Source organism: Panthera pardus, unplaced genomic scaffold (genome assembly GCF_024362965.1).
Source record: "Panthera pardus isolate Hobbes unplaced genomic scaffold, ASM2436296v1 HiC_scaffold_6, whole genome shotgun sequence".
NCBI classification, from domain to species: Eukaryota; Metazoa; Chordata; class Mammalia; order Carnivora; family Felidae; genus Panthera; species Panthera pardus.
The window spans coordinates 23,511,790-23,533,701 of NW_026526991.1; the positions used below are offsets into that span (position 1 = coordinate 23,511,790).

Sequence of the window (21,912 nt, forward strand, 5' to 3'; positions counted from 1 at the left end):
TCTTCGATATGAATACTATCCCGCAACATATCCATGTGTGCCTGGGGTTAATGTCATAGCTTTAAACTGGAAAATAATTACTATGAACTTTTCTAAAGGTTTCACAAACCAGCACCTCCAAAGTACTGAAATTATCTTAATTCTTCACAGTGGTTGTGCAGCTAAAAAACTTTTGGCTTTTTCTCAAAATACTTCTACTTCATCAGCAACAGATGAATTTATGAACATTATTAATTCAAATGATTTTTTCATTTTTGTAAGCTCCAAGGTTGTCTCACTAAGATCAGCTCTCTCTCTGCGTTCTATAAAATGTAATCAATCTCTATTATGGTCATGAAAATGGTATTTGTCACTTTGCTGAGAAAAAAAAAAAAAAATCAATATATCTTCCAAGGCTGAACAGGCATTTAATGCAATGAATTGAAGACTATTAGAGAAATTTGGCTTGCCAGGAGTTTAGGACGAGATAATAGAAATCCAGAAAATTCACAGAAAGTTGGCCAATGAAATATATACATAGGCCATAGAAATTAATATTTGGGCAGTAGAATAACCTGTCATCTCCAATCCTGATAAGAAAATGGATTTAGATGGGAAATCTCCAAGGGGACACCATTTTAAAAAACAAAAGTGAAATCCATATACCAAGAAAACATTTCTTGAATGTGGCTGATAAGTTCATTCTCTCATTTCCTTATAAAATGTGCCAGATAGAGGAATGCTTTTAGAGTTGCATAAATGTAAAAAACCTTCAAGGTCAGAAACCTCTAAGGATATTGCCACTGGAAATATTTTGGCTCTGAGCTTTTCGGGGCTGTAATCTGTTGCCGTGGTTAACTACAGGGCACAATGGTGTTGTAGAGTTGGAGACTCCAAAGCACATCTTGCCAGTCTCCCCCTCAGAGAGGACCTCTCATCCTGTTCTTCCAGCTTCCTGTTACCTTCAGCAGAAAGGAAGCTTGCCCCTTGACAACGTCCTGTCTGTAGAATAACTCTCTTCTAAATAGAGAGTTCTCTGTCTTGAGCTGAAATCTACTTTTGAAAAAACTGCTACTCTTTGGTTCTAGTCCTATATTTGGAACAACATAAAGTCAGTCTGTCGCCCTTCCTTTGCATCAGCCTTTTATTTTATTTTATTTTTTTTTCAACGTTTTTTATTTGTTTTTGGGACAGAGAGAGACAGAGCATGAACGGGGGAGGGGCAGAGAGAGAGGGAGACACAGAATCGGAAACAGGCTCCAGGCTCCGAGCCATCAGCCCAGAGCCTGACGCGGGGCTCGAACTCACGGACCGCGAGATCGTGACCTGGCTGAAGTCGGACGCTTAACCGACTGCGCCACCCAGGCGCCCCTGCATCAGCCTTTTAGATGCTTGAGGTCAACTATCATTTCCTCTGGCCCTTTTCTTTTCTAGTTCCTTCACCCATTTCTCCTACTACGCTATTCGCTGTGCACATGGTTTCAGAAAATTCACAGTGAATGCAGAAAATTCTTCCCAAGATAGTCCAATTTCTCAGTACGCCTTTTAATCTGTACCACCAAAAATAAACATAAGAAAACAAGTATGTTCAAGAAGCATTAAATCCATCAGAGACCTGATTTACCGTAGTTGGAAACTACAACATAAAAGCGGATTCCTTCTTTCTTTCTCAAGTACCTTCACTGGATTTGTTTTTGGTTGAGTTTATGATCGATCAGAGCAGAAGCACCATGGAGGCAGGAATTCTTGACTCTCTTGTTCACTGCTCCATCTTCAGCACTGAGCACACCTATGCACTCAATAAATACTTGGTGAATAAATGTAGGGATAAAACGGTCATTTAAAGCGGCTAGATCGTTGCTTCTCTGCACTGTTAACAAGCCACGTCATTTCTATTCTATACTCATGGAACTGATTTTAAACATCCAAACATAGGGTTTTGTATCTGCTAAATATTGTCTTGGATTAGATCAAGCCTTTGCAAGAGCTAAAACTATATCCAAATGCATATGCATGAACAAAATGTTACTGTAAACAATGGGCTTTATTATAGCCTATGAGCTTAGTCATTATCATACCCTATAGTTTTCAAGTGCGAAGTAAACACCTCTCTATATGTTAACTAACTTCATTTTTATTCCTGTTGTAAACAGTTACTTCATTACTCTTCAAATGATAGTTATCATTTCCTACCTGAGACACCTTGGCTCATACCATAAGTAAATTCCAGGATCAAGATTCAAATTCAGGTATCTCAAAACCAAGTCCTATGTGTTCTTCACCATTCCATGCTCCCCGTTTTATAAAATTGAAAGATGACGTGAAAGGGAAAATAATGGCAAGGAATTTCTAAAGAGAGACACTTTATCTTCCTGATCAAGAGAAGTATCACTTTTCCAAAGAGTTTATTACAAATTTCTAGTAGAAAATCATTTTTCCTTAAGATATTTCCCTTCTTTGCTCTACAGTCTGTAAGATTAGAGATTAAAATACTAAAAGAAATTTTTAACTTTGAAATTTACATCAAAGTTTGAATTTTCACTCCTATTACTGAAAAAACTGGTAGAGGTAGAAAACAGTAAAACGCTTCAGGAGAGGAGAAACAAGATCCCAGTTCCGGACTCGTGTGAAGAAACTATGTTTCCACAATGGCAAGTGAACTACTAAATGCAATTTCAAAAAATTGTGCATGAAAAAAAATTCAGCGCTTCTTCTTTGATGAAAATAAGCCAAAGGAGACTAGTGGTAAACTGAATTTTTAAAAAAAAAAAATGTTGGCCATTTGGTGGGTGTCACATAGAGTAAACATGCATGACAAATGTTTGTATCACCAGTTTTTCAGGAGTAACTCCCTATGTGATAAAAGATCAAGGCAATTTTGACCAAGGAATTCAAGCAACTGCCAATTTTACAGAAATATTCCCCTCAAACAGGCTAACTAACATTCTACTGAGGCAAACTGGATAATCACTTGTTTGAATAATGGCATTATGACCATACAATGTACCAACCTTTTTAACTATCTTGAAAATTCAATTTCTTATTAAATAAAAGCACAGGATGCTTCATCTTTATTTGCAACAAATCCGTGGATGCTCAATTCATTTCATGACTTGCTCAATTACAAAGTAAATAAGCGACTCGCAGAAATTACTTATTAGATGACAACAATGAAAACCAAAGATCTTATTTTCTTTATGGGCTTAAACTGCCCCTCTCTGGTTTTCATGAATAGGATTTTTCACTGCCAACTATTGTTGGTACTTTCAGTAAATGTTCCTCATAGAAGTTTAACTGTAACTTTCACCAAAATAACAAAGTTGCTTTATTTCTGAGGTCACCAAACAAAGCAAGTTAATTAAAATTATTATTTTTTTGTATTTAACGTGGAAGATCTTGACATCTTGAGAGATAGTTATACTAAGTCTTCTTTAGTATAAACTAAATATGTTTCCTCAATTGTAAGTCTCAGAGTACAAATGTGCTCAGGTTAACTGATCTAACTACGCTAAGTAACTTCCTCAACAAATCTTTGACCCTCTATGTGTCAAACACTATGCTACATCATGGGAAATTGAAGAATTAAGGCACAATCCTTTTCTTCAGGTAGGTACAGTCTAGTGGATAAGACATAAACATGAGCATAAAATTTCAACACAGTGGGATAAAAATAGCATCACAGAGAATTAAGTTCACAGATGTCACCCAGAAATGTGACTATCATACAGCAGGCACTCAACAGATATTTGTTGACTAGATGAACAATTGAATGAATCCCGATTGCACTAGAAACAAACACGGGAGGCACCTACATCAAGGTAGGACACTTGTGCTGCAGACTAGAGTGACAGATGAGGAGATGTTTGACTTTACTTGTATTTGTTTCCAGGATATTCTGACCTCATTCACTATGGGGGCAGGAAGGAGAAAGGGAAAGGGAGCCAGAGAAGATAGAGCCATCTTAACTGTCGATCTAAGACAATTTTATTATAAGATGATTTCTCCTGAATGGCAGGCTCTCAACCTGAACCTTGCAGGAAAGCACAGTCATTTTCATACCGATTACACCGAAGCCCTAAGTTACAAAGTGATGTATTTGGATTTAAGTGGTTGAGAGCAGAACGGGGCCAGCAAGTTCAGCATATAGTTCACTATGTCACATCCCAGAGAACATATTAATGAAAAAGCTTTTTATACTTGAAGGCCGACTTCAACAAATTTTTGTGACAGTAAATTAAAGATTTGACTTTAAGACACCAACAGAATAGAGTAGGTCTAGTATCGGTTGTATACCTGCAACGGTCTTTACAAATAAATTTATAATTACGCCTTCTCAAAGGTCTATCTTTATTCTCTCCTACTAACTAGAATGTGAGTGAGAATTCAAGCAATTACAAAGAAAGCTGGTGAGACAAAGTAATAATGGTCTCCTGGATAAGATCCTATTCAAACGATGAACTTTCTAAGAACTCATTTTTCTACAAAAACTTAAAAAAAAATTAAGCCAATGAGTCGAGGTGTCCTCCACTAATGCCATCTTCCACAATGATAAATCTAGTGAAGAAGACAAGCTGATTCCTGTTTAAATATGTGTCTTCTTTTAAAGCTGACTTAGAATACATTAAGTCTTTCCACCTAAACCTCCAAGATAGCAGTAAAAAATAAAAGCAATGTTGTAAGTCTTGATTATTTAGTCTCTGCCAGCCTACATCCCTGCACCATCAATTTCAGACTTTTATATTTTGCCCCGCTGTCCTTTTGTCATATCCCTGGATTGATTTCTAACTCTGGGTAGTTTAATTAATAGATGTTGTCTATTCCTGCTCCAAAGCTATTCGCTGGTGCTGTAAAAGCTTACACTAACGGGCAGATTGATGCCATTACAAAGGGATGCCTTCGGAAACTCCTACGCTTACACCAACACGTCTCCCTGCCCTAGTTCTCAAGAGAGATGTTAAAAACCTTTACTACTCTTCTCTTGTCCACCTTCAGTTGACTACCTTGCTTCCTACATCCTAAAGGATAAAAGAGCCCGTGAGGTGGCAAGATCTTCATTGTACCAGCTGACAAGCATCCTTAGCTTCTTTCATCCCCTCTTGGAGGAGAAAGGTATACCTTTTTCTTTAAATTTTTTTTAACATTTATTTATTTTTGAGACAGAGAGAGACAGAGCATGAACGGGGGACGGTCAGAGAGAGGGAGACACAGAATCCGAAACAGGCTCCAGGCTCTGAGCTGTCAGCACAGAGCCCGATGCGGGGCTCGAACTCACGGACCGCGAGATCATGACCTGAGCCACCCAGGCGCCCAGGTATGCCTTTTTCTTTCTAAGGTCTCTCCTCCAGGTGGATTAACTTCTTCCACTTCCCCCAGGAGGTGCTCCATTAGGTAATCTGCTTGGCTTCTGTTTCTCTCTTTAATTATCGGTATCTTTCCCTTCAAATGTGCTCAATTCTCTTGCTTTTTCAGAAACCTCCTTTGAGCCTACCACTCCTTGTCGGTAGCATTCTATTCCCCTCTTTTCTTTCAACACCAAATGTGTAGAAAATGTAGACTGCCTACTATTACTCTTAACTTCCTCAGTCACATTTATTTTTCCATCTAGTATAATATGGCTTACATTCCCACTAATTCAATCTTTCTGAGATGACCATAAACTTTCTTATTTCCAACCAAAGGTTGGATGCTTCATCTTTATACTGCTCGGCAGCTTAGTGAAATTTGGCACCAGTAAGACTCCCTTCTGTTCAAAATCCATGTTTTTCTTTTATGCCTTGGTTCCCACGGCATCACTCTTCCCTAAAGTTCCCTTGCTTCTTTCTGTCTCCTTTGGTAGACTCTGTCATCCTATTCATCCTTTATATGTGCAATAGTTTGCCAAGTTTCCATGGGGGCACTCTTCAATGCTTTCAACTCATTCTCCCAGATTAGAGGTGGAAGAGAAAGGTGTTCTACTGTTACATAAATTCTACCTCCTCTGTTCAACCAACATTCACCTGCCTCAAAAGGTATAAATAATAATGAAATAATCACAATTCTTTTTGAGTTCCATGACCTCTGGAGATCGCTACTAGCATTTCTTTTAAGTATTTCAAGCTTAATATTTCTCTCTCTCCCTGTCTCTGGCAAATTACCCCCCTTTTAATACTAATCATAATGGCATTATCATCCATTTCAGTCATCTGAACCAGAACATTTGGTACCGTCCCTAACTCTTCCCTCTCTCTGTTCCATCACATTTGTTGGTCACTAACATTTATCAAACTCAGAAATGTTTATTGAATCCAGCTTCTTTTCTTCATTCTCAACACCATGCATAAAATCAGCTCCTTATTATTTGGAGGGATAGAAAATTATAACATCTTTCTTATCTTTCCCTTCTTGTTTCTCCTTACAGGCAATATGTATATTTTTTCCATGATTGGCATATTTAGCTATCTCAAAAAAAAAAAACCAGTAATAAAAACAGGGTATTTCAAATCATTAGCCCATTTGGAAAACAAAAATGCAATCATGTAGCTTGGTTGGCCATTTTCTGCAAGATTAAAAATTCAGATTCCTTTCCTTTGCATTCAAAGCTCATCACCATCTGGCCTCATCACATTTTTCTAAGTCACTGTTTACCTCTCTTCCTTCATAGGTTCGTATACCCAAAGCCTCACTGTATTGATTTTCTCACTGTAATTGTGGGGAAACTTTGTGGGTATTATTTTCTCCGCCTAGAATGATTTCCCCCATGTCTTCATTCTGCATCCTTTAATAATCAGCTTCAATGTCATCCTTTTAGGTAAAACCTGTCCCAGTTACCCCAGTGGGTAACTGAAACTAAATCTTCACTAATTTTTTGTGTGGCAATTTATCCATTTTCCTGTCACTCTGACTTGACAGTGAAGTCTTTTAGGACAGAGAATTTATTTCACTCCTCTCTGTATCTCCAGAACATAGCACAGTGCCTGGGATATAGGAAGCAGTGAGTACCTATAAAATTGAAATCAGGGAAAGTAACTCACTACTGTTTTCATTTCAATATGTCTATTGTGTTAAATACATAGGCTACTTTCACAAATTAGGTAAAGAGGTCATAAAGGAAGTAGATTTTTAAGTCATTTTATAAAGCTATATTAATGAGATAAATTTGGACAGTTGACAAGAGAGCTTGATAACTAACACATTCTTGTCTATTATATAAAATCTTGGGTGGTCGTGCATGTTTATATTTTTCAGTCTATCTATCTGACATATATTAAGAATATAATGTATCATAGGGGCGCCTGGGTAGCTCAGTTGGTTAAGCATCCGACTTTTGATTTCGGCTCGGGTCATGGTCTCACGGTTCATGAGTTTAAGCCCAGCACCAGGCTCTGTGCTGACAGCGCAAAGCCTGCTTGGGATCCTCTCTCTCCCTCTCTCTCTGCCCCTCCCTAGCTTGTGTGCACTTTCTCTCTCTCTCAAAATAAATAAATAAAAAGAGAATATAATGTACCATTACATGAACTTACAATAGCTTAATGGCTACTTTTATTAAGATAAATGGTTTTCAATAAGAAAATGACTTCATACATATAGAAGTCACTAAATATTTTACATGATCCATAGCTTCCTATTTTAAATGTATTGTGTATTTATCCTCTTGGCGATGTATCAGAAAATAAACTACTTTTCAGATACTTAAATCTGACCATATTTTCTTTCCATCCTATTGGACAGTTATCAAACTTTGATTTTTTTTTTTGCAATAAGAATTATTTAAGTAGAAGTTTTCCTAAAGTTGAAGTTTTCCTAAAGTTGTTTTAAACACTCCGTCGTGGCAGTGGTATTAAAACTTACATCCACCTCTGAAATTTCTCTTTGGATTATATTGAGAGCTCTAGAAGAATAAAAATAAAAGTGATTTTAGTAAAACAGAAGCCACCTGTGAATTATCCACTCCCTTGTGAACGTGCAACCACAACTACATACGCCTTGTCGGTTAATGGAAAAGAATGAGAGAGTTAGTAATGCATGGTGTTGGCACCACATGTATTTATGGTTTTCATGAAAGAGACCATTTGCAATTCACAGTAAAAAGCCTGATGTATTTATTACTGCCAAAGACAAGTGTTGCTCTCAGTTAGTTTTCACTGTAAACCTTTTCAGTCTTTGTTGTCATATCCAAGCATCTGCTGCACCACAGTAGAAGAAATCTGAACACAGTCCTATGCAGCTGTCAAGTTCTGTGTAAATTTTTGTCAAAACCCAAGTTCTTTGCAAGCGGTCGTTCATTTGAGATTTGTGTTCCTCGCCGATTACCTAGGTATTCTTAACTCCAAACTGTTTCTATGCTCACTTGTGATCCCAGAGCATAATAATAGGAGTTAAGTATTACTATTTTTCTAATTGACTACCTGAAGGGAAACCATCACGTTGATTTTGCCTCTGACACCTCTGAATAATTTGCACATACATGACAACCAAATTTCACCCATTTCAAGTATAGATCCTAGAAAGAAATGAGAACCTCGCATTTTCTAAGTAAAATCTTTCATAGGCCATCAACAGCAAAGTGAAATAATAGTGAACACACCATGAAAATAAAAATGAGAGGCTCTCAAACAGGGGTGACAAGGTTTCCAGGAAGGTAATCCTTCTTCTATTATTTCCTTTACCACTTCCTTCTCCAATCATAGAGAACAAGTCTAAGAGTCATTTTCCATGTTTCCAAAGGGTAGAACTCAGTACAGCAATAAGTGAAAGGAAATCACTCATTTTCCTCATCCTCATATCCTGGATATAAAACAAATTGAAGTCTGAAACCATACGTATTAGGATGAAAATAAATAGAAAAATAAATATAAGTGACCCATTTTAGCACATGTAATTTTTTTCTAAGAACATTTTTCTTCATGTTTCTAAAAAAGGCATACAATACTCAGAGTCCTCCTTTATTGGTAACGCAAAAGCCAAAGACAAAAGCTGAGGTTTTATGATATCACACCCATTACACATGTAGGCTATTGGGCTAATAATACTTTTAGGCTGATATTTTAATATTATGATGGAAATGCTAAGATAAAATAGGAAGTGTATTTTAGGAAACGTACTCATTAAAGTCTGGATTAAACCTAGCCATTAAAGTGTGTGTGTCTTTGCATTCTTAATCAGGTGTTTACATCTTCTTTCAGTTGGCTTGAGATTTAATAAAGTTTAATAAGACAGAGCCATAATAATAAACGATTAACAAGATCCACATTTCTTGCTCAGCTTAAGAAAATTCCTGTAAGCCCTTGAAAAACAACTATAAGCTCTGCAACTGTCTATTTGTGGTTTTAAAGAACTCTGAGAGTGGACAGCCAATAAAATGGGTTCAGAAGGCTCAATTTGCATGGAAAAAGGCACGTAGCTGGCTTTCAGTAAGCTGTAGACAAGAAAGAATAGAACAGAAAGAAGAGATTAGGTGGGATGAGTGAAGAAAACAAAGCAAGAGAAAGTAGGCTGAGATCAAATCTGTGTGTGATGGGAGCTACCACTTGAAACTCGAGCAAGGGAGTGACATATTTAATACAGAAGTCAGCAAGTAGGACTCTGAGGACTGCAATGACTTTTATAGAAGGGAAAGAAGGTGAAGGAGTAAGCAAAGCGTCTTAGCAGCCCAGTGACAAGAAACACAAAGACCATCATGCACCTCCTGAAATAGTCTACCCTCGTATAACTGTCTTTATGCACCAAAGAATGTGGCTCACTTATATGACATTGATATTAATTTCAAATGATTAGGGATATATTTACTCTCCATTATTCATCTGAACCTGACATCACAGTCCACAGGTCAGAATTCACAGCTCTTTGGGGTGTGTGCGGAGAGGGACATCGTTTCACATTGACCCAAGGTATCAGCGTTGAATACTTGAACTAGTCACCAACTAGGTTCACATAAACATTTGAATGTCTAGGTTTAAAATTAGAAGGTCTTTAAAAATTTAGAGGTTAAAATTAGAAGATGTGGCATCGCTAGATCTATATTCTTAGATAACAACACATTACTCTGATTTTCGGACAGGGCATGCCTTCTCCACTTTGCCACCGTCCCCACTATTCTGTATCATTACTCTGCTTGAGCCCCCTTCAATATTAATGTGACCTGCCTGGCTCATTTGAGTTCACAATCTTGGATCTAGATCTTCCAAATGGATTTATATTTTGAGAGAATTTTCCCAAATGGTTTCCCCAGCCATGTAAATTACTAATAAAGAAAACCTATCTTCATATACAGACTATCACTTACAAGACCTTTCATAATACAATCCACACAGTCACCCAAGAACTAGGCAAGGTATATATTTCCACCATTTTACAGATGAAAGAAAGGAAACTGTAACAGATCAAGAGAGACATCTAAGCTGACCCCTGGTAAGTGTCTGACTTGGCACCAGTTCTCAGGGCTTTCGTCCCCTGGTAATTGGTCTTCCCACTCCTGTGAGCTCCCAGGGCTAGACCCCAAATTCTTATATCCTGGGCTTTAGCCAACAGGTCTACCATATTATGACATCCAGGCCTATCACTCACATCTGCCCAACATTTTCCCCCACTCTATCTTATTCCTGGACTCCAAACTCTGCCCAATATTAGCCTCTATTTACTCCTGGCTAGCTTCAATAGATCCTGCAGTTCCCAACTGAAACCTCACTTGGCTATATCTCTCCTTGTTAGTTACGCCCATTGTGCCTCTACTTACCCTGTTGTCACATGCTTAACACCACATGAATATCTGTTTCCCTGTCTGAGCCATAAGTGCTACAGAATGGGGAATAAGTGTTTCTCATTTACTGCAGTGTCTCCATCCCTAGAATAACAGTACTGGCATGTGAAGGCATGATGTCAAGGTTTTGGTTTTGGTTTTAAAAATAGTGTTTTAATTGTGTCAGTCTACCTTAAATGAATAGCGACTGACATTTATTGAGTTCTTACTATCAAACTTTTTCGGATGTTCAGATGTCTTAATTCATATCAGAGTTGTAGGATTCAGGATGGGGACACAGTGTATGTTTGTTCACAAATAAGATACTGGGATTTATTCTTGCCACTTTCTTGTTGTACACGGGGATATGCTACCTTCATCCTTTAGCTGACATTGACCATCGTCGTGACACTCCTTGCCAATGACCCTTAAATTCTATGTGGCCCCATCCAATGTCTAGTTCATAGCTAAGCTTTGTCAGGCAGCCAATGTAACTCACTTGGGCAATTTTTCCTGCTCTTCAACATTATCTTTTTTATTTGTTGGCCATGTCTAGTTTGCCAATTAGCAGTGCATGGTTATAGTTTTTATTCTTTGAAGTGTTTATTTGTTGGGGCACCTGGGTGGCTCAGCCAGTTGAGTGTCTAATTCTTAATTTCAGCTCTGGTCATGATCTTGTGAGATCAAGGCCCACATTGGGCTCTGCACTGAGCGTGGAGCTTGTTTGGGGTTCTCTCTCTCTCTTTCTCTCTCTCTCTCTGCCCCTCCTCAGCTCATGCTTGCTCTCTCTCAAAATAAATAGACATTTTAAAAAAAGTGTTTATTTATTGTACCATTCTTTTTCTCTGGAATTATTTTTTTTTAAGTATTTTAAAACATTTTCTAATCTCCTTACAGATTGCTTACTTACTTTCATTTTCTAAAACAAAAGCCCTTATTTTGTCAAGGCTCCCATAGCTAATATTGAGTAAGCATAAGCTTACTTTTTCTTTTTCTTAATCAAAAGCTATCTTAGGTATGCCTTGTCTCCTAGATCCTTGAGGCAAGGCTGAAGTCCTATTTTATATTTAGGAGCCCATTAACTACTGATGAATTTTATCATGGGGGAATAAGGAAATAAAAATCATCACAGATGCTGAGTTTTTGAAACTAGAAGGAAACTCCTGACAGTCAGTATGGCAAAGACAGTAGGGAGATGTTGGAAAGCATAAATAAAATTTTGCTTTTAACCACTCTGACTTTTAGCTACGGTCCACACACAAGAAATGTGATGTGGAGAAGCAGAGAAACAATATGAAATAATCCATTAAGACACTAATTCCACTGGGAGACCAAATATGAGTCCCAATCAATGAAAAGAGTTCAAAGAAATCACATTGTATAAAAATACTGTTGTAAGTATTTACCGTTACTAAACTTTTTAAAGTAGGCTCCACGCCCAAAGTGGGGCTTGAACTCATGACCCTGAGATCAAGAGTCACGTGCTCCACCAAGTGAGCCGTCAGGCACCCCACCATTACTAACTTTTAAACTCTTATTTACTTTTCCGGCTCTAGGCTGTATGTCACCTATTCTGTGGAGCATTTTCTGACTCCACTGCCTGAGTTTGTCACTTCTACATTCACAGGCCAATCAGTCCCTTCATTCATTATGGCCAGTGCTGCAATGTCCTAAATCTACCTCTGTATCCTGTGCCTCCCCACCAGGCTGGAAACTGTTTGAAGGTGGAACCAAGTTGCCACAATTGTTTCTTCACCATCTAGCTATCTCTCACAAGACCTGGCACTTAGTGGGTAGTCCATAAATGAATGATTAGTATATAAATGATTATATTATATTTCAATAATGGATTAGATACCAAAGCAGGGCATTGCTTAAGAACAAGAATGGAGCTCCATCTGAATTTCAGGGGACTAAGGTCACCAATGTAATGGTCAGCAAAGGGCCCACTATAAGTGCAAACAAGAATCCCTGTATTCTGTCATCGTTTTTACCTCCATGGAATGCAGAGAAAGTTCTACATTAACATAACACTGGTGACACAGTGATTGCTGCAAACAGATCCTCTAACCTAGCTTCTCTTCCTTGAAGTTAAAACCCAATTAAGATTAACCATACCAACACTTCTGCCTGTAGATGCTGCATTCCTAACAGCAGGGATTCGCCTGGAGGGCTGGGCCAGGAATCAGGCGAAAACAGTTTTGTCTCGAGATCTGAGATATGATGTTGCTAAATAAAAATCAAAAATAGAGACTCTGACATTTTCTGTTTATTAAGCCTTTTTTCTCTCATCTTTACGGCAGACACTTCTACAGATGGATATGGAGATAGGCACCTGCTACGGATCCTGTTCTCCCTTGGGAAATATGCATTTGCTATTTTTCATGGCCATTCTATTTGAAAATCTGCTTTCAGGAATGCTGAAAAGTGGAATCCACTAAGCTAACTTGCTCTGCCCAGCACAGCACTTGTCATCGTGGGGGCTAACCAGTTTGCTTTGCTGCTTTGTGTTATCATGGTCCTTTTAATTTCTTTAACCTACTTGGATGCAGCGTGAGAGAATATTATTAATCAACACCACCATGAGCCCGCCCTCTGGAGAGAGAATGATATACCAGTGACACAGTGGTATCTCCATTATATCAAGTAAGCTAATTTACAGTGCTCTACGTTTTCTTGGTTCTGTAGGTTCTGAGATGATAGGCCTTCCAACAATAGACATATCTCATACAAAATTAATTTGGTTTGTGAAGGTCTATTGTTAAGACATGCTTTTGAACTTTGATGAGATAAAAAACACAAAAAATAGGGGCCAAAAAAAATTAAAATGGCTTTTAATTTTATTTTCAACCTGGATAATTTCATGTTTGTTGAATCTAATAATAAATAATTGAGTTTGTGTTTTGTACGTCTTTTTTAATTTTATTTTTCCAGTAGTGCATTTTTATTATATTTTACAAAAGTATCAATCCACAATAGATTACAAATTAAGAGGGGGGTAAAAAAAAAGGGGGTCCTTTTTGAAAATTAAAGCACTCAGAATGGCAGTGTGGCATAGTGTGCAGGATGAGGCTGACCTGGATGGGATTCCACCTACAGTGGTGGGGACGTTACTGAACCCCTATGTGACCCAACTGCCTCATGTACAAAATGCACCTAATCCTGCCTCTATCTCAGGATCCTTGGGAAAATCCAGAAAACAATGGTTTGGTGTCAGAGAGATTTCAGTCTCCTCAACTGTAAAATGGACCTAATAGCAATGTCCCTAAATTGTTGTAAGCATTAGATAATTGGGTAAGATTTGTACCTCGGTGCCTATTTGGTATCTACAAAAATCCAGAGTTAATTGTTATTATCGAACGTATCTGCACATAGTAGCTACTCAATAAATATTAGCTTTTATTTATTATTTTCTCACTTGTGTAGAGGATCCTGAAAATGTTAAGCTTCGTGGCTTTAGTTCAAACTTCTGAGTGACGTGGGGCATCATAGCTTGACCATGCCACATATTCTATAGAACGATCTGGATCCTTTGAGAAGCTGTTTGTGGACCTAGCCCATCCGTGTGGGCCCTTCTTTACCAGTGGACATGTCTCTTCTAAGATTTTCACTGAGAACGTTCTCCCCTGGACCATCCTGATTCAGTGATAAAAAAAAAAAAATACACAAAAGACCACAGAGGGCAAATGACAGTGATAAAAGAATGCACAGAAGAGCGATTTCAGGTAATGAGGGAAAATGTCAAACAAAGGTAATTCGATCTCTTCTTTCACAAATTACTAAACATAATGCGTTTCTTCATGTCCTCTATTAAAAAAAAAATTGCTTGACGAGGTAGTTCTGATGGATAAAGGGAAGACCTAAAAAGTTCTACGCTACTTTTGAGTTTAGTGAACACATTGATTTGATTTTTACAACCCAATGGCAAATCCTTTTATTACCACTTCACTGACAAGCTGAGGCTGAGAATTAAATAGTTTTCCAAGCATATTTTGGGGGTGAAGGCACACCTTAACTTGAACCCAGCCCTTCAAACTCTCAAATATAGGCATGAAAAATACCGGTGAAGTACTGTTATATATAGAGAGAGAATATTTTAGGAGAATGTCTCAGCATAATAGTTTGACATGCAAACAACTTTAGATCACGAACACGGGCCTTTGTGAGAGAAATACAATGGGCAACCAAGAATAAATATATGGATGGGGTGTGTACAGAAAAAAAATGTACATATCCAAAAATAAAGGAGAGTATTAGGAAAAAAAATGTTCAAAGGGCTATAGCTTGTGGTCTAAAGCATAACTAGATTCAAAACCCAGAGTCACAATTGTGAAAAAAAAAAAAAAAAAAAATGGAAAAGCTGACAGATATTCCTAAATGGCCCCAGGCTTGGAGAGGCAGCCTTTGAGGATGTCAGACAACCCCCAGGAGAGCCCCAGCAGGCACCTTCCACAGCAGAACTAACCTCACCTCTTGGCCTAGTTAACCATTCCTACTCTGGGGAGATCTCCAGAAGGACCAGGAGAAATCACACTGGCGAATACATTTCTCCAGCTGCTGCTGGATGACTGCGATCTCATCAGCTTAGTATTTGATCTTTGATAAGAGGGCCGTGACCTTTACAAGGGCAACACCTCAAATGTTCTCCGTCATCTAGACCTTTGTGTGGATAAATCTCAGGTCCTTGCTTGGAAGGAGGTTTTACCAGTAATGGCAAGAAGAGAGGCAGAGTACTGGGCCTTCAAAGGGGGTAAAGACAGAATGCACCTTCACAACAAAAAGCTGACAGTTCTGAAGGCCTTTTCACAATGCTGGCTAAGACCATCATTCTTTGACGAATGCAGCATATAGGAAAGTTGTGTATTTGGGGGTATGTGTGTGTCTGCATAGACATGAAATAAGTAATGGCAACACTAAAGATCATTGCTAACGTTTATTGACCTCCTACCATATGCCAAGCACCGTGCTTTACGCTCATTATTCCCTGTAATCTTTACAGCAACCCAATGGAGGTGAGTACGATTACTTTCCTCATTTTATAGCTGAAAAGCAGGGTTAGAAACCGCTTATACAGCTACTAAGCAGTACAGCAGGAATTCAAATCAGTCAGTCCAGTTCCTGTGTAACCATTACATTTATGCACTACACGTAAGCTGCAATATTTTCATGATATGACACAGACACGTGCACACACACACACACCAATCAACATTCTAGACCCTGCAGCAGAGAGGTCAGACCCCCCCCCATCCACTGATTTTTTTTAATCTCTTCACTTTGCACATGTCAAGTAGACAAAAATTAGACAAAGAAGTAAAAAAAAAAAATGCAGGAGTTTATCTTCAGAAAAGTTGGGAAACAAAGAGGGAAAGAGGGAAAATGGAAGGGTGTCAGTCTTTAGGTGTGGAGCATGTGTCAAAGTAGAAATGGGAAACGAAGACCTTTCTGTGTCCCCGAAAAACCGAAAGTAAGAAGGGAACCTTCTAGAGCTTGAAGGAATTGCTTTAACTTCAACAAAAATGTACAGATTTGATGGGGCTTTCTGCGAAATTCTGACAATGATCATCTAAAATCCCTGGGTAGAAAAATGTGCCCAGTATCAAGGAGTTACAGTAATTTACAATTCACAGATCTGTTACCAGTCCACCTATTTCATATCTCTGTGTGTCTCTATTCTGTGCTTTTCAGCCTCAAATAGGAGTGTCTGGGATATGTGACGGTGTTGGAGAAGGGGGGGTAAAATAGTACCTGGCATACAGCAGAAGCTCAATAAATGTTCTTCGAGTGACTCATGAAAGGGAAAACACAGCACACTCATCTAAAATATCAGATTCACTCAACAGTAAGCAAATTAAAACTTTCTTTTAAGTAAAACAATCATGACATATAATGAAACAGAGTGTAAAATGTCAGTGAATTTCTAAGCTAAAGCCCAAAGCTTCAAATTAAAAAACGGACCTGCCTTTGTACCTGTTTAGGGTAACACCCATCCCCCAGACCCTTAGAGGAGTCCTTGTGGTCACCTTTCCACCAGTTTTATTACTTGGCTAAAAAACGTGTACAAGAAGTACATGCATGTGACTATGTGTGTGCACGTATTCAACCTGGATCACGGCCATTGCCTTTCAGATTTAAAAATGAATCCATTTAAAGGAACTGTTCCATTTAAAGGAACTTTATGTCATGTTAGAGAGAAATGGTACATCATTCCTTTCAGCTTATTAAGATAGTATAGTGGGCCCCTGAGAACCATAGTAGCTGAAGGGTAACTGCCTCCTCCCCTCACTCACCATGACCATTATGCTTTGATTCGCATTTCATGCAATTATTTGAACGATAAACAAAAGGAGGACATTTTATTCTCCAGCATTTTTCACTTAACAAATTGGAAAAGAAATATACACACAAAAATTATCCCCTACCCTTGTACCCCTTGCCCCCAACCATGACCATCCTGGGAAAGAGTCGTGAAACCAGAAAGCACTAAGCGAACAATGTGAGACGTCATGATGTTGGGCCTCCAGAAGGCCATATAGTGCAGTGGAGTTTAGCCGGGTCAAGCGCCTGAAAGGATATGACCATATCCACAGCATTACCGCTTCAGTCAAGCAAAGTACATGGTAACTTTGAAATATTTTGAACTTATTGATCCTGAACTCTCTTTTAGAAAGTAAGTGGGTATCTGAAATTCCTCATGGACCCCCAAGGGACATTTATAAATAGAAAATCTTTGCCAAGTTGAAGTCAAATTGGCTGAAGAATTTGTCTAACTGCTCAAGTAGAAGGGACTTCACATTCTTGAAAAGATTCCACGGATAGTCATGGTATGGGCATCCATGGCCTGTCATCTATCTTTCTTCCTTTCTTTCTTTCTTTCTTTCTTTCACTAAAAGTTCAAAGACAAAGTTATTGCATTTTTCCACTGCACCTTCTATTAACTTTTGATCCCGTTTGGTGAGAAATGGCCATACGATGGTCATAGAACATAAAACAAACTAGGGATCTACTCCGTGGTAAGATGGTGTGTGTAAAGGCTCTGACTCCAGTGAAAGAGGCTCTGTTAAATTTATTTCAATATATGGCATGTGGGCACCAGGTGGGGAATATGTTGATTCATTCATAAAATGAGCCATAGCATTATTGCAGTAATCTAACACATCTCAGAACTTTAGTCTTCCCGCCTTAACTGTATGTTACGTTCATCCCTCCTAGACAATTCAGTATAGTGCTCATAAGCTTCCTTAAAATGCAAACTGATATTATTCATCCCAATTTTGTCACTCGCAAGGAAATCCCCTCCAGTGACACAACTCTACAGTCTGCTGCTGCTCAGACAGAAGGCTGACGCCTCTCCTCACTCTGTCGGCTCCCTAAGCTCTCATTTGGGAGAACTTGAGAAAAAGGCACCCCGCATGGCAGAGAGACGGGTCAAAAGGTCAAGGATCAATACAGTGATGGCTTTAGCATATTTGCTTGATTAAGTGAGCTTCATAAAACATTTAAGGAGGTGTATACTTACCACTTACGAAACAGTAATCAAATTAACAAAACATAGTGAAATAAATGCTCACGTTCTTCTTCTAATAGAAGAAAACAACAACATGTAAAATGTACTGTTTGAGGAACTTCCCGTATACCTATGTTTTATGGGAATTTTCACCCTGCATATGTAGCTTCCTCTAACCCAGGAGTTACTATTAAAACTATTTGGAATTCTTCCATTGCTTTGTATTTAGACAGTGGTAGGGAGCAGCCCAATAACATGCTGGGTGAAGGTGGACACCCATTTGGGTTGACAAAATCCACCACAGTTATCCTGGAAAGTGAAATTTCTGCCTCCTATAATCAGGAGTTGCCGGGCATTTGATCAAATACTCCAGACATTTGGTCCCCAACCTTCTTTTCGTCTCTCTCCCCCAACTGGCAAACAAGACAATTTAGATCAGAAGAACCCACAGAAACAAAGTGTGTACTTTAATACAGAAATGCTTTTACCTGCCTTGCCTGCTGTGAACGAAATGGGCTGGGCTTTCAAAACGTTAGTCAGCTTAACGCCCAGTTGGTGGCACTGGGAAAATGTGGCTGTGCAGTCTTATTGCTGTTTCGGTTCTTTAACTGCCAACTGGAATACAATAGAGGAGTCGAAGGGAAACAAAAGAGAGATGGATCCAGAAAGAACCCGAAGAATGACAACAAAATAAGCAAAGAAAATGATAATGAGTTAGAGACATTGTGCTCGCCAAAGTTAGCATCCCAGACTATTTTCACATTGAAGATAATTATGTTTCCATTAATTGCCACTTTTCCCCTGAAAAATTCATGATATTTTACCAACTACAAATTATCTAGTGGAAATTCATCTTTGCAACATTTTAAGAGAAGTCATACAATGTGCTTAACCTAAAGAGAGAAGGGCTACAATCATGTTGCTCAGATATGGGTAAGATATATTTTACACATAGAAGGGGATTTTGGTATAGCCATAATGGGCACTGATGTTGAAAACACTAATATTTTTGAACTACAAAGAGAGCACCTGGCCACTCTGATGGATTACAGGATAGGTATCAAAAAAAGAGGACTAGATATTTGAGTATCCTCATATTGTATCCACAGGCACCTGGAACTTTCCACATGCCCAGCTCCTCCATCATCTCTCCATTGTCTTTTGTACTTTTTTTTCTTCTCAGGCGGATGCTGAAGTATGGCAATAGCAAACAGGAGGCTGGCACTTACCACAAAATCTCCATTTCCCATTTTAGCTTTAGATTACTTCCAAGTATGCCACTGTTTTTGGTTTGTTCACATTTAAAAATTCACACATCAAAAGTGAAACCTCACCAAAGGTCAGTAAAATAGTATGCCTTTGCCCCCCATCAGAACTATAATATACACAATTTATTTTTATTGAAGTATGTTGTGTGATATACTGAGTTACAATTTTCCAAGCTGAAAAGGATAGAAAAACAGTAACGATAATGTAATTTACACATAAATAAAATACATTAAATAGCCTGGCTTTTAATGCCTGAAATTGGTCGCAGTTTAGATAGTGTATATTAAGCTTTATATTACAGATTTCTGTGTCAAATTGACAAATGCGAACTTTCTTGGGGCTGGGATAATGATAAATAAAATCAAATGTAATCTCGTTTTATGGGACATGATAAAACCTTACCTCATCAGATGGGACATCCAGATTATCGCATTTTCCCTGTTATTTTATTAATAATGCAGCAGCAGGCCTTTTAACAGATAGTTCTTCTTATAGAACATTGTCTTTCTGGGTAGTCAGAGTCAGAGTATTAACCAGGTGATCCAAAGTTAGAATACGAATTACACACCAATTTCTGTTGTTGTTTCAGCCAGCCTGCAAGTTCAGGAAAAGGATAAGGAATTAAGAATTTTCCACTGGACAGCAGAAAGAAAAGCTTAATATTAATATAATTCTATGCATTACTATGAACTCACCAGCATTTTATATTTTAACTTTCTTATGATCAGTTCTTGATCCCACAAAGTATTAAAACTTAAATTGTATCTATGCCCAGACACAGCAAAGTGGTAATTTGGCCATTTTCTACTTTAGGACATGAATTATCTTTCTTGATCATCTACTCTGTTCAAATTCATTATAAAAATGACCAATTTGCCACCCCACTTCACATGTGGAAGACAATACTACAGAATGTGGGTCCCAGGATAGGGCAACCACATGCTACCTGGGGACAGATGTGCATGATAGAGCGTGTATGAGTAACTTAAATTTTCCAATTATTCTTCAGTGTATAAAACAATTGCTATACTCTCAATTATGAGTTCCACAAACACACACTGGGAAGCACGAGCCATTAGCATATGTCATTTTCCACTGGCAGAAGCCAACTCACAATAAATCTCTTACCTTGTAGAGAGATGGAACAGCACAGGGCTCATAATAGGATGAGTGATGCATGAAATGTTCTTCAGCTCACTTCCCCTGGGATTTATCCTTCCAAACCTAGGAACACGGTCTGCCTGCAAGGATGGAATGCTAAGCAATGCAGGAAAACAACCAATGCGTTATGTCGAGCTTTTCAACTTTTCAAAATCTAGGAGAAACTGTAAAACAAATAAACAAGTAAGCAAGTATGTGTCTAAAAATCATGGCACATATTTTTAAGTGTGATTGTATAAATAATATGCTTTTTCTTAGAAGGTGAAGGACTATTGCAGTCTTGGTTATAGGTTTAAGAGCGAGACTGTTTTATGTTGTACAGGAAATCACTGGGTCTTAATTATAGACAAAATGTTGGTCAAATAGTCGTTTTTTTTTTTTTTCAAAAGCACGCAAAGGAATAAAGAAAAAAGTAAATCTAAGAAAAATATATGAGAAAAATTTTATATGCTCACATTCAATTTCCTCATTTAATTAAAAAAAAAACTGTCACAAAGTTTTTTAAAGGCACATAGTTTCAAATCAGACTTGTTTCCAGTCTAAATTTAGCCTCCGTTCCTGTGTCATATTTCTTCAGGCATGAGAAGGAAAATCAATGCCCCTACTCACCTTTGGAAGAATTTCACTGCCAAGTCTCCATGGTTCTATGGGATCCAATAATCCGTGGCTCAATATTGATTTTTCTATGACACCTGTAGAAACAGCCTCTCCTTCCTTTCTAACAAAATATAGCAACAAAAATCGTGTAGTCTCTGAATGAATTAAACAGAGCTATTAAGCACAACTTCATCCTTCAAGGAAATGTGGTTTATATTTTCTAAACAATGTTACATCTTCTTGACGTTTCTGAGACATTTAACAACTTTTTAAAGATAATGAGAACACGTATTTCTAAAGATAATGTGAACATAATTTTTCTTAGGTCTCTTGTGGCTAACTCCTATATTACAAATAGCATTTATTTTTCCCAGCAAATAGACAAGTGGTAAAAAACAAACTGAAAAACTTCAGTTCTCAGTTTTAAAATATCTCCAAAATCAAAACCCTTTTTGAAGATGAAAAACCACCTCTTTAAAATCTAAAGTTTTGATAAAATAGAGGACAACCCTTTTGAGCAGCAAGTAGAGTATATCACATCCTAGGAGAGAGAGTAGGTTAAACTTGGGGTGTATTTCGTGGCATTAAAAGGGTCTGAGGAACAGCCAAGAGCCACCATCCATCCTGTTTTCCTTGAAAAACATAAATGCAAAAACCAAACCAAAACAAAACAAAATCGGAGAAG

General features: G+C 38.1%; 1 long non-coding RNA gene across 2 annotated transcripts in view; it reads right to left on the reverse strand.

Moving 5' to 3' along the window:
* LOC109265379 (uncharacterized) overlaps window positions 1–21,912 on the reverse strand; it is a 72,271-nt gene that overhangs the window by 45,957 nt on the left and 4,402 nt on the right. Inside the window, exons 2-5 of one of the 2 annotated variants that reach the window (XR_008419524.1) lie at window positions 21,240–21,348; window positions 20,598–20,710; window positions 19,872–20,063; window positions 18,689–18,815 (exon numbers count right to left, since the gene is read on the reverse strand). This is a non-coding gene — a long non-coding RNA (uncharacterized LOC109265379). Of the gene's footprint in view, window positions 1–18,688; window positions 20,064–20,597; window positions 20,711–21,239; window positions 21,349–21,912 lie in introns of both variants that reach the window. The other variant, XR_002079154.2, reaches the window with a different exon arrangement.